This window comes from Podarcis pityusensis, assembly GCF_964106645.2.
Source record: "Podarcis pityusensis genome assembly, chromosome: 1".
Taxonomy (NCBI): Eukaryota; Metazoa; Chordata; class Lepidosauria; order Squamata; family Lacertidae; genus Podarcis; species Podarcis pityusensis.
In genome coordinates, this window is record NC_138028.1 from 20165891 (window position 1) to 20179998 (window position 14108).

Here is a 14108-nt window from a genome sequence, read left to right on the forward strand (position 1 = left end):
ACCTTCCCTATACAGGGCTGCCTTCAGGTGTCTTCAAAAGGTTGTATACACTGGCACCTCAGTTGTTAAACGCTTCAGAAGCTGAACAATTCGGAACCTGAACGCTGACAACCCGGAAATGAATGCTTCCATTTTTGAACGCACCTCGGAAGTCGAACAGCTTCTGAGGTGTGTTTCTCTATTTTTGAAAGGAATTTGCCGACTGGCAATTGTGCCCCGGTTGTCTAATGTTTTGGAAGTCAAATGGTCTTCCAGAACAGATTACGTTCGACAACTGAGGTTCCGCTGTAGTTACTTATCTCCTTGACTCTGGGGCCGCGTGACTCCATACCATACCCTCAACATTTCTCCAATGAGAATAGGGACATCCTAAGGAAAAGTGGGACATTCTGGGATCAAATCGGAAACTGGGACAGCTTTTGTAAATTTGGGACTGTCCCTGAAAAAACAGGGACACTTGGAGGGTCTGTCAAAGTGGTATGATAGTGCTTTCAGTGTATGGTGTGCTTATGGCCTGTGTGCTGCTTCCTAGTAAAAGAGTTGTGAAATAATTTACAACCAAGGGGGGGGGAGAATGCAATAAGAAAATCACATAAACCCATTATAGGCCTGGGAAAACAAAACACCTGTGCCTGGTATCAAAGCAATGAGAAGGGGCAGCATTCCATAAATGGGGGCTACCACAAATAAGTCAATGCATGCTATAAGTTGCAGGAGACTCCCATTCGTGGAATGCTGAGAGCTTGTGACACACTGCCCATCACCACAATTTTTGCAAGTCTAAGACAAGGAACAAAAGCGATCAACGCCATAATGGTCAAAAGCTGCGGAGCTTGATCCAGAGTCAGATTTAGAATTTATTTCTCTTTTCTGCAGATACTGAATTTGGATCCTGCCAGCAAGGCCCAACGCTTATGGCAGCTAACGATAAAATAAAATTAACATGCAGCAATTATGCACTCTAAAGATAATGCCCTCCAAGCCAAAGCTCATCTGAACTCTGTGATGCTGTTCAATGCACATCTTGACATCCGACTACAGTATGCAAAATCCACACCACTGCGGAGTAGTGAACCTTTGAGTTTTTGATCACAATGAGCATTTAATGCATTTCCTGATTTTCAACAGGCCCCTGCAGCAGCTGCATCTGAAGGCTTCAGCAGGCGGCCTTGTTTATCTCCATGCTCTAGAAACCTCTGCCTGGTGATTTCTGCAGATCAAGCTTCCGTTAAAAGATATGGGAACAGGCCAGGCTCCCTGCTCAATTATTTCATGCAGTTCTTTAATAAATGTGTACCCTGCCTTTCAGGGTAGAAAACCCTCCCAAGGAGGCTAAGAAAGGTTCAGGGAAACAGAGACGCAACATTAAGAGCACTGCAATCAAAATTAAAAACCAAACCACTTCTTTGTCTATTAGTAAATGTGTATCCTGCCTTTTCCCACAAAGAAGCCCCGAGAAACCTGTACAAAACTCAGGCAACCATATCACTGTTCTGCTCCATCTTGCAGAATGCTAGAACATCAGTAATCCAAGGAAATTGTCAGTAGATTCAGGATAGACAAAAGAAAGCGCTTTTTCATGCAACACAGTACAGTGGGCCCACCACATAACGTGTAAATTGTGTCCTCCCTAAAAGAGGTCTTGGGGTAAGACCTGGAGACTGACCTCCTGGTTGTGGGTGGGTCTGTTGGATAGCCACAACACCCGATTGGTCCCTCATTGCTGGGTTTAATCTGGCCAATGGGGTGCAGTCTAAACGGATTGAGGGACCTATATAAACCCATGCACATGACCCAGAGCTTCCTCTTTCGGCTTGTGCATCAGAACACCCGCCCACCTCTCCCTACTTTTAGGGCATTTTGTGATTGACCTTGCTATGCCGTCATGTGTCGTCTGTCGTTGGGACAGGGGCACGGCAGGAATGGCTATAGCCATTTAGGTTTCACCTGCTGAGTAGCAATTTGTCACAACTTGTAAGGTTGTGGATAGGCACTGGTTCAGGTGACAGGAATGGGAGAACGCTCTCGCCATCCCTACGTGAAGAGTATTCTGTTAAAGGAATCCAGGGACTCAACTTGGTTTGGTCAACCCCCGAAAAGGGGTTGTGCCCATGCCTGAGTCCAGGGGAGCATCTGAGGAGTGAACAGAGTCTGCTCCCAGGCTTTTCACCTTCTTCAGGTGTTCACCCTTGGCTGACCTACGATAGAGCTCTGGGTCAGTGCTACCTGCAAGGGTGCAGAGAGCTAGTCAAACCACAGTCTATGCAACCACTCACTTTTCTGTAATCAATAAAGCTGTGGCCTAAATTCTGCCAAAAACCAAAACTAAAATTAGAGTCAAATATGTATTTAGCGAGGAGGTCTCTGGGTCTGAACACGCAACTTGCATACGTCAATGCAACCTTAGGGACATGGCCAAAAAGTAAGCAAATAAATAAATAAATGGAGAGTATGGGAAAGCTGTTGCACCTTCCAGGGTCCTTGTGTGACCTTCTCAATGTGGATTTGCATGAGAGGGTGTTGGATAGCCACACCCACTTTTGGGCAGAGGGTTGACCAGGGCTGAATGCAGCTTTCAGGCTAGAGAAGTTTAGCTTACCTGTAGGGTGAGGATTAGACAGTTTATGTAAACATATGTTCAGATATGGACTCTCCCTCCTTTCATTTACCTGCCTTGTGCCCCACAACTAACTAAATGATAGACCTTTCACAAGGGTTGGGGTTGGATGATCACATATGTGTTCTGTTGTTCCTCAGGTCAGCACCCGTGGGGTGAAATGCCCTGCTGCTGTTCCACTTGCAACAAAGGTGCCTGCTAAGGTAAGGGGAGGTGATATTCTGTCACTGAGAGCCAGTGTGGTGTAGTGGTTAAGAATGGTAGACTCATAATCTGGTGAACCAGGTTCGCTTCCCCGCTCCTCCACATTCAGCTGCTGGGTGACCTTGGGCAGGTCACACTTCTCTGAAGTATCTCAGCCTCACTCACCTCACAGAGTGTTTATTGTGGAGGAGGAAGGGAAAGGAGATTGTTAGCCACTTTGAGACTCCTTAGGGTAGAGATAAAGCGGGATATCAAATCCAAACTCCTCCTCCTCCTCCTCCTCCTCCTCCTCCTCCTCTTCTTCTTCTTCATGTCCTCTTCCCATCCTATGTCCCTGCACCGATGGAGAGACCCTCCAAAACAGCACAAAGAGTGGCATGGGAGGTGCTGCATGGGGGAAGGGATGCCTCCACTGGATCAAAATCAGCTATGGGACCAAAATGGCGGCATTGGATCTCACCTACTGGAACTTCTCTTCAGAACAACCCTGTAACGTCACAAGACTCTGGTGTATAGTCAAACATGAGTGTGTTTCAGAGTCACCCTGGGTGCTTCCAGACTGGCACTTAATATTGCAGAGGTGTCAGTCATATAATGCAAATGAGTAATCAGCAACAGTCCCCCCCCCCTATATATACAGTGGTGCCTCGCAAGACGAAAAGAATCCGTTCCGCGAGTCTCTTCGTCTTGCGGGTTTTTTCGTCTTGCGAAGCAAGCCCATTAGCGGTTTAGCGGATTAGTGCTACAGTATTAGCGGCTTAGCGGGCTTAGTGGATCAGCTGATAAGCGGCTTAAGGATAAGCTGATAAGCGGCTTAAGGATCAGCTGATAAACGGCTTAAGGATAAGCTGATAAGCGGCTTAACGATCAGCTGATAAGCGGCTTAGCATCAGCTGTTAAGCGGCTTAGCCATCAGCTGATAAGCGGTTTAGCGGCTTGGGAAAAGGGGGGAAAAGGAAAAAAACCCCGCAGGAACTCGCAAGACATTTTCGTCTTGCGAAGCAAGCACATAGGAAATTCGTTTTGCGAAGCACCTCCAAAACGGAAAACCCTTTCGTCTAGCGGGTTTTCCGTCTTGCAAGGCATTCGTCTTGCGGGGCACCACTGTATATATTTTAAAAAATCTTATGGAATTTTCTGCATGAAGAGTACATCTGGATTAAATGGGGATACAAGCCGCCATTTTTATGCCAAGGGTGTCATGCGGACACTGCCCAAAAAACAAAAGTTGTTGGTCATCTGGAACACTCACCTGGAAGCACCCTATAACTCTCCCATGCAGGGCTGAATTCTCTGCTGCTGTGGAGAATAGTCTCCTCTCTGCAATGGTGGCCAGACTATATAAAGAACATATTTGAATGTCTCTTGCAATGCAGCATATACATTGCAATGCCTCAAGGTCATGGTAGGTTGCACCACTGTACATGATGCATCCTGACATGCTCTAATGTATCATCAGTAATTGAAAAACAGTGACTATGTAAAAAAAGAAGATAAAAACAAGAATTTGCCCCCAAAGCAAATTATATCTTGCCCCTATCTTGCAGTGGCGGTATCCAGGCACCATTATAGTGGAGGTGGATCTGAGCTTATTATTATCAATATTTGTTAAATTTATATAGCGGCCTTCATCAGAAGATCACTGGGTGGTTTGCAGTATAACAGCACAAAAATACATAACATAATAACAAACAAGCAAACAATATCTCCCAACACCCATGAATAAAATACGTAGCAACAGTTCTCTCTCTTGCTCTCTTTTCATGTTTCCCAGCTACTGGTTTTCAGAAGCTTGCTACCTGATGCTAGAGACAGTAGTATACAGTGGTATCTCCGGTTACATACGCTTCAGGTTACATAAGCTTCAGGTTACAGACTCCACTAACCCAGAAATAGTACCTCGGGGGTTAAGAACTTTGCTTCAGGATGAGATCAGAAATCGTGCAGCTGCGCAGCAGCAGCAGCAGCAGCAGCAGCAGCAGCAGCAGCAGCAGGAGGCCCCATTAACTAAAGTGGTGCTTCAGGTTAAGAACAGTTTCAGGTTAAGAACAGACCTCCAGAACAAATTAAGTTCTTATCCCGAGGTACCACTGTACAACCAACTCAGCTAGTAGACACTGATAATCTCATCTTTATCTGGTATTCAGGGAGGGGCATCTGCCTCCATCAGCAAAGACAAAACCCAGCTATCCTCCTGGCCAGTAGCCACTGATAGATTTATGGGCCATGAATTTATCCAATTCTCTTTTAAAGCCACCCAAGCAGGTGGCCATCACTGCCTCTTGGGAGAGTGAATTTCACACACAGCACAAAGAAAAGTCCTTCCTCTTGTCTATTTGGAATCTTCCACCAATCAGCTTCAATGGATTACCACTGGGTTATAGAGTTACAAGAGACGGAGAGAATGTTTCGCTATCTACTTTCTCTTGACCATCCTGCATACATGTTTGTCACCCTTTCTTGCCTCCGTATTTCTTACCAAGTTCAAAAAAGGCCCAAGCATTCCTCAAAGGGGAGCTGCTCCAGCCCCTCAATCATTTGGGTTGGCCTGTTCTTTCTGCTTCACATCTGAAAGCCATCGTCTGGTGTCTCCATCAACTGGTATTGCCAGCAGGGCTGTCTTTAGCAGATGTGGTGCCGGGGTGCAAATATCCGCCCAGCGCCCCCAAGTACCACGGATAGTGTTGGGTGGACATAGCTGCGCACTGCCAGCCACCCGGGGGGGCACAACTCTCCCCCATGCCACTGAGGGAGAGCAATCCCGGGGCTTGGGAGTGAAGTTGCGCCCCTCCCAAGCCTCCTCGGGAGGAGAGCAATCCCCGCAGAGGCTTGGGAGGGAAGCTGCATGCCCGCTAGCCTTATGGTTGGTGGGGCGCAGCTGGCGGCCATGCAGGGAAAGGGGAGGCCGCCGGCAAAGCCGCACAGCTCCCCCACTTGCTGGGGCACCCCTGAGAGGCCAGCACCCTGGCGCGACACGTCACTAAGCCCTATGGGGAAAACGGCTCTGATTGCCAGAGCACTCCAAGTTAAAGATTCCCTAGCATATAGCAGACAGATGCCAACAACCACAAGGGGTTGGGAACCTTCTTAAGCCTGGGGGCTGCAATGCCTTCTAGGAAACCTTCCAAGGGCCGCATGCCACCAGTGAGTAGAGCCAGGTGCAAAAAGTGGATGGAGGACAGTACAGTAGGCTAGTTTCTATGCACACTGCTTCCTATCCTTACCCAAGGAAGCAAGAGGCATTATCAGAGTTCTAGGAAATATCCCAGTCAGGCAAAGACACCTGGAGTGTAGCCTGGGGAAAGTTCTGAGGGCCAGCTAGAGAAGTTTGGTGGCCGTATTTGCCCCCTGGGCTTGAGGTTCCCCACTCCTGATTTATGAACTGGCTTACTAGCAGTACATGTGAAAAGGGACTAGGGGTCTTGGCGGACCACAAGCTTGGTTGACATGTGATGCAGCGGGGGGGGGGGGGAGAAAAGCTAATGCTATTCTAGGCTGCATCAACAGATGTATAGTGTCCAGATCAAGGGAAGTTCTTTTCTGCCTTGATCAGACCACACCTGGAATACTGTGTCCAACTCTGGGCACCACAGTTTAGGAAGGATGTTGACAAGCTGGAACATGTGCAGAGGAGGGCAACCAAGATGATCAAGTGTCAGGGGTGCCGTCAACAGCTCACTGGCTATCTGCCTAGTGAAATCAGAGAGAGAGCTTTTCAGCTACTTTATTTTAATCCACAGAAACACAGGAACACATGGAATGTACATCCTCACACTTGAACCAACGTTGCTTAGAGTGCCCCCCTGGCAGTTACTGCCTAGCATTCAGACCCCTCCTGCTGCCTATGGTGGCTGCTAAGGGAATTTCTCTGTTTGGCTTTTTGCTCTGAAACACGAACGGCATGTCTGATGCTAGGGGAAGCAGGTGGCTCTGGCAAACTCTCCAGAGACAGCATGTCACTTGGCCACAGTACTGTTTCTAACACATCTGACTCCTGTCTCTGTTCACTGTTATCTTGCTCCTTTCATCTTATGGGGTGTGACCCATCTCAAACCACCACAATCCTACGTCCATACTCTTCCTCCTCTCTGGAAGGATCTTGGAGGGAGGTGGTCTGCCCAGTCCTTGACATCAAGGGTCTGGAAACCAGGCCTTATGAGGAACAGTTGAAGTGGCTGGAAAAGAGGAGACCAAGGGGAGATATGATATCTCAAGGGCTGTCACATGGAAGAGGGAACAAGCTTGTTTTCTCCTGCTCTGGAGGGTAGGACTCAAACCAATGACTTCAACTTACAAGAAAGGTGATTCTGACTAAACATCAGGAAAAGCTTTCTGGCAGCAAGAGCTGTTTGACAGTGGAACAGACTCCCACGAGAGGTGGTGGACTCTCCTTCCTTGGAGAGGAGGTTGAATGGCCGTCCATCATGGATGCTTTAGCTGATTTTCCTGCATTGCAGGGGGTTGGTCTGGATTACTCTTGGGGTCCCTTCCAACTGTACGATTCTATGATTCTATATACTGCTCATCAACCAAGCAAAGCGAAAAAGCTTTACCCACTTCAGTGGCACTCTAGGCTATGAAGTAAGCACGTGACCACACCGCAGTGGCTGAGATGTTATTTTTCATTGAAGGCAGTGTCGGCCGGTGGAGAGAGAAGAAACAAATCTATAGTGATGTGGATTGAAATGATGGCCGTGAGTGTGTACAAAACAAAAGTACATTGAAGGAATTGTTCAACAAGAGCTTATCCTGCTGAAAAGATTACTCACAGAAGGTTGCCAAGGTCTGTGTCATCTTAGATTATCTGCAATTCAATGCCAGCTACACAAGTTAGAACCACCCAGGGGCTCTCTACTCTTAGGCAGAAGGTCACTAAACACTAACAGTTGATCTATGGCTCCTGAGACATGAAGAAGGAGTCATAACCAAAATATAACAATGCATAGTGTTTCTTTCCTGGCCTCTTTTCATGATCCTTCAAATGGAGGGTTGTGCTGCTGTCTTCCCTATGAGCACCATGATCAGTAGTTCTATGGCTGTCTGAGGGCAAAAATTGTATAAGGCTGTTCTCCAAGTAACCTGGGTAGTGGTGAGCAAGGCTGCAATCCTTTATGGGCACCCCTTCAGAGGCCACAAGCCACACTGTGAGTGGCAAAAGTGGGTGGAACCAGAGCAACAGGTGTGGCAGAAGAACATAGGAAGAGCCTGCTGGATTGGGCCAATGGCCCATCTAGTCCAGCATCCTGTTCTCACAGTGGCCAACCAGATGCCTGTGGCAAGCCTGCAAGCAGGATCTGAGCACAGGAGCACATTTCCCACTTGTGGTTTCCAGCAACTGATATTCAGATGCATTACTGCATGGAGCAAACAGCACGCAGACCTAGTGGTGGGAGGAAAAAATCCTTAAATAAGAGACACGGGGGAATGATTAATGGACTTCAATGTCTGTACACTAATGCGCAAAGCATGGGAATAAACAAGATGAGCTTGAGCTCTTGGTACAGCAAACTAAATATGACATAATAGGCATCACTGAAACCTGGTGGGATAAGTCCCACGATTGGAATGTAATAATGGGGGGATACAATCTATTTCAGAGAAACAGACCAGACAAGAAAGGAGGAGGAGTGGCGTTATATGTCAGGGATGTGTATACCTGTAAAGAGATCCAAGATTTAGAACCTCAAAGCCAAAGTGAGAGCATTTGGGTCAAAATTAAGGGAGAGAAGAATAACAGTGACCTCATTGTGGGAGTTTACTATAGATCCCCAAGCCAAATGGAGGACATAGATGATGCCTTCCTGGAACAGATGGCCAAGCATGCAAAAGGAAGGGAGATAGTAGTAATGGGGGACTTCAATTACCCGGATATTTGTTGGACGTCAAACTCAGCCAAGAGCATAAGGTCAAACAGATTCCTCACTGGCCTTGCAGACAACTTCATTGTCCAGAAAGTGGGAGAAGCAACAAGAGGAACAGCCATTTTAGATCTGGTCCTAACCAATGTTGATGACCTGGTTAGTGGGGTAGAAGTGGAAGGATCATTAGGTGCGAGTGATCATGCTCTTCTGAAGTTTACTATACAGCGGAAAGGAGCAGCCAAGCATACTAGGACTCAATTTCTTGACTTTAAGAAAGCCGACTTCATAAAACTTAGGGAAGTGCTGGGTGAGATCCCATGGACAGTAATACTAAAAGGAAAGGGAGTTCATGATGGCTGGGAGTTTGTTAAGAGGGAGATAGTAAAAGCACAACGTCAGGCAATACCAATGAGATGGAAACATGGAAGGTGCTTAAAGAAGCCAGGGTGGCTATCTAAAGAACTTTTAACTGAGTTAAGATTAAAAAAGGATGTGTACAAAAAATGGAAAAGGGGGGAAACCACCAAAGAGGAATTCAAACAAATAGCCAGCACGTGTAGACAAAAAGTCAGAAAAGCTAAAGCACAGAATGAACTCAGGCTTGCTAGAGAGGTTAAAAGCAACAAAAAAGGCTTTTATGGGTATGTTCGTAGCAAAAGGAAGAACAAAGAAACAGTGGGGTCACTCAGAGGAGAAGATGGTGAAATGCAAACAGGGGACACAGAAAGGGCTGAACTCCTCAATGCCTTCTTTGCCTCAGTCTTCTCCGATAAAGAAAACAATGCCCGACCTGAAGAATTTGGAGCAAATGATTCAGCAGAGGAAACACAGCCCAGAATAACTAAGGAGATAGTACAAGAATACTTGGCTAGTTTAGACGTATTCAAGTCTCCAGGGCCAGACGAACTGCATCCAAGAGTATGAAAAGAACTGGCAGATGTGATCTCAGAACCACTGGCAGTCATCTTTGAGAATTCCTGGAGGACAGGCGAAGTCCCGGCAGACTGGAGGAGGGCAAATGTTGTCCCTATTTTCAAAAAGGGGAAAAGAGAGGACCCAAATAATTACCGCCCAGTCAGTCTGACATCAATACCAGGGAAGATTCTGGAGCAGATCATTAAGCAAACAGTCTGTGAGCACCTAGAAAGGAATGCTGTGATCACCAATAGTCAGCATGGATTTCTGAAAAATAAGTCATGTCAGACTAACCTGATCTCATTTTTTGACAGAATTACAAGCCTGGTAGATGAAGGGAATGCAGTGGATGTAGCCTACCTTGATTCCAGCAAGGCATTTGACAAGGTGCCCCATGATATTCTTGTAAAGAAGCTGGTAAAATGCGGACTTGACTATGCTACCACTCAGTGGATTTGTAACTGGCTGACTGACCGAACCCAAAGGGTGCTCATCAATGGTTCCTCTTCATCCTGGAGAAGAGTGACTAGTGGGGTGCCACAGGGTTCTGTCTTGGGCCCGTTCTTATTCAACATCTTTATCAACGACTTGGATGATGGACTCAAGGGCATCCTGATCAAATTTGCAGATAACACCAAACTGGGAGGGGTGGCTAACACCCCAGAGGACAGGATCACACTTCAAAACGACCTTGACAGATTAGAGAACTGGGCCAAAACAAACAAGATGAATTTTAACAGGGAGAAATGTAAAGTATTGCACTTGGGCAAAAAAAATGAGAGGCACAAATACAAGATGGGGGACACCTGGCTTGAGAGCAGTACATGTGAAAAGGATCTAGGAGTCTTGGTTGACCACAAACTTGACATGAGCCAACAGTGTGACGCGGCAGCTAAAAAAGCCAATGCAATTCTGGGCTGCATCAATAGGAGTATAGTATCTAGATCAAGGGAAGTAATAGTGCCACTGTATTCTGCTCTGGTCAGACCTCACCTGGAGTACTGTGTCCAGTTCTGGGCACCACAGTTCAAGAAGGACACTGATAAACTGGAACGTGTCCAGAGGAGGGCAACCAAAATGGTCAAAGGCCTGGAAACGATGCCTTATGAGGAACGGCTAAGGGAGCTGGGCATGTTTAGCCTGGAGAAGAGGAGGTTAAGGGGTGATATGATAGCCATGTTCAAATATATAAAAGGATGTCACATAGAGGAGGGAGAAAGGTTGTTTTCTGCTGCTCCAGAGAAGCGGACACGGAGCAATGGATCCAAACTACAAGAAAGAAGATTCCACCTAAACGTTAGGAAGAACTTCCTGACAGTAAGAGCTGTTCGACAGTGGAATTTGCTGCCAAGGAGTGTGGTGGAGTCTCCTTCTTTGGAGGTCTTTAAGCAGAGGCTTGACAACCATATGTCAGGAGTGCTCTGATGGTGTTTCCTGCTTGGCAGGGGGTTGGACTCGATGGCCCTTGTGGTCTCTTCCAACTCCATGATTCTATGATTCTATGATTCTATGGAACATGGAGGTAGAGCATAGACAACACTTTCCATTATACATCAGGCTATGTTTCAGCCAAGGCAAAAGACGCATCATCATAATCAACCATCTGTGTGAGCAAGAGGCATTTTCACAGCCCAAGTGCATGTCCAAGTCAGGTAAGAGCACTTGAGAAAGGTGCAGAGCAGGGCCAGAAAGGGAGATGGTCTGGGGAGAGTGCCAGGGGCTGGGCACAGAGGCCTGTGAGATGGGAGGTTGCAGTTGTCCTCCAGACCTGAAAATCCTCACCCCTGGCCTGCAGGAACACCTGAACAAGCTATGACTCTAAGCTAGTTGTAGACTCCAAGTTAAGACTTACATGTAAGCTTGCACAAAATGGCAGCCACCCAGACTGATCCCATCTGGATTTATCCAGACGTTAGTCCTACTGCATTCAATGGAGCTTTCTCCCAAGTATGAGTGTGCACAGGACTGTATGTGCATCCTTCAGGAGGAATTCAGCATCATGCTAAGGTGATCGTTCCATCAGGGCAAGGATTTGGGCTTGCTAGGTGGAATGATACCCCCTCTCCTCCCCCCTGCACTGTTCTAAAAGTTCTCCTGACTCCCCTCCCCTGAGCCATGTATTATTCTTTTTTTGGGGGGGGTGTAAGTGGCACACAGGGGAGGAGAACAGGGATAAATCCTAGTTGTTCACGCAAAGGTCCTTGTACTGGGCTTCTGCTGAGGGAACTCATGAGTTCAATCTGGTCCTTTATTACAAGAAAAACTACCAGCAGAGGAGCCAAGGAGTTAAAGCTCCAGATTTTTTTTGCAAAGCAGCTAGCTTTAAAAGACAAAGCAGAAAAGTAGAGAAACAAGTTTAATGTTCCTGACTTTGCTTTTAAGATAAAAACTAGAGCAAGGGCCAACAGACTCTAAATCGCAGCAGAGCTGACATTCAAGTTGAAGTAGAGCACTCTTTTTAAAAATATGTATTTGCCCATTGGATTTAGCAACAGAAGCTTTCTTTCCACTGGTCCAAAATTTATATTCCTTTTGCTTTGTGGAAGCGTCTATTGGGACACATAAAATTGCCCTTGGGCTGTAATTACACCAGCTTCCTTCTTGTGCATACGGAGAGTGTCATCAAATGTAGGGAGACCTGTAGGCAGAGCTTTTTTCAGCCAGAACTCGCCGGAATTCAGTTCTAGCACCTCTCAGGTGGGCGCCATTGCCATCCAGATGGACGGGGTATAAATAAGTTGTTGTTGTTGTTGTTGTTGTTGTTGTTGTTGTTGTTGTTGTTGTTCTACGAGAACAAGGGAGGTGTTCATGGTGAGTTCTGGCACCTCTTTTTCTAAAAAAAATAGCACTGCCTGTAGGAGTATCTGAGCAGAACTGTGAAGAAGAAACTGGGCTTCTAGCTACTGTAACAGGACCAGTGGTCAGGGGTGATGGGAGTTGTTGTCCCAAGACGTCTGGAGGACCGAGTTTGCTTATGCATGTTCTAAAACCTCATTTGCCCTCTTTTTCTTTTTGGCAGCCCTAAGAACAGAAGAAGAACCTTCCATTTTTTTTAAAAAAATAATATTTATTCCAGGTTTAAAATTACAAAAAAGAAAAAGAAAAACCATACAAAATACAAAGAAATCTTTAACCATAACGAAGCAAAAAAAAAAAAAAAAGTAAAAAAGAACAATAAGATACAATAAAAAAGAAGACTTAACAAAAAATATAAAAATACATTGAGTTAAAATAAAACAAAAACAGATTAAACCTTTACATAGCCTTTTCCCTTTACTTATTTCCATGACCTCCTCTCACCTCCCAGTTTTGTATTCTAGTTCAGATCGTATTTCCAGCAAATCCTTCTAACCTTATTTTCATTTACGTATTTTAAAATTAAAGTAATGTTGTCAGAGCTGGCTCCAGGTCCCAGCTCACAGAGGACCAACGCTAGCCGGCAGTAATGTACAAAAGTCTTTATTGAAGTACAGTTTCCATTTTCAAGCCGCAGCGCCCCAGCTCTACGTCTAGGGGTTAGATCGGCGAAGCTCCATCTGAGTCTCCGCCCCCTGTACACCAGTTTAAGATTCTAGCCTTACTCCACCTCTTACGTCTCTCCTTTCTCCTCTGGGTCCTGCTACCCCCCGGGGTCCCTTCCTTCCTGGATTCTTCTGACGCTGACGTTGACCCCCCTGACTCCTCCCCCTCTTTTCGGCGGGCTTTGGGACCTGGCTCCCTATCCGGGCTGCCAACTGCGCCGCCCTCCTGTACATTTGAACTTGGCGCGTGCGCCCAGCCTTCAACCTTCCTCTCGACCGTTTCCTCGCTCCCCGATGGAGGCGTGGCCAATCCTGACTCATGTCCCCCCACTGGCAGTGCGCCGCCTGATCCCGATGCCTGGGACTCCTCCCCCCTACTGCACTCTGGTGTGGACGCTGGTCCTGATTTCCAACTGCTGCTCTCTGAGTCCCCTCTGGCCCCTTCTTCCTGGGGTGTCCCCCTCGGCACCCCCCTTGCTCTGACCATGGGAGCCCCTTTCTGTGAATCTTCCGATTCGCTGGAAAGACTCAGAGACCTCGGACCGCTGTCATCGCTAACATTTCCTTCGGACTCCTCCCCCTCGCTCTCTATTTCCTCCCTTTCCTGTGCCTCTGCTCCTGAACCCCTGACATCCATCCCCCCCTCGAAGCCCCCCCTTCCCCCCTCCCCTCCTTCAGGTGTGGGTACTGGGTGCTCCGTCGTTGTGGGGGTGAGTGCCGGATACAGTTCGTCCCCCGTGGCGTGCATCCAGCCGGATAAGTCCGGCTCGTCCTCCGTGCTCTCGCCGACCGCAATTTCCTCTGCTTCCATCTCTTTGCCGCCGTGCTCGAACCCAAGGTCCTCCCCCAACACGTCCATGTCCGTCTCTCCCCCGGTCTCCTCCGGGGACGTTGCCTACCAAGGACCCCCCAGCCACTTCCTGCGCCACTGCTCCTCTGGTCGATTGTCCCACCAATAGGAACGGTCTGAGGCAGACCCCGAGGGTGATC

General features: G+C 47.3%; 1 protein-coding gene across 3 annotated transcripts in view; it reads right to left on the bottom strand.

The window, feature by feature from the left end:
• The window catches only part of TUNAR (transmembrane neural differentiation associated intracellular calcium regulator), a 72412-nt gene that overhangs the window by 15765 nt on the left and 42539 nt on the right, over positions 1–14108 (bottom strand). The gene's annotated exons all lie outside the window — the stretch shown is intronic.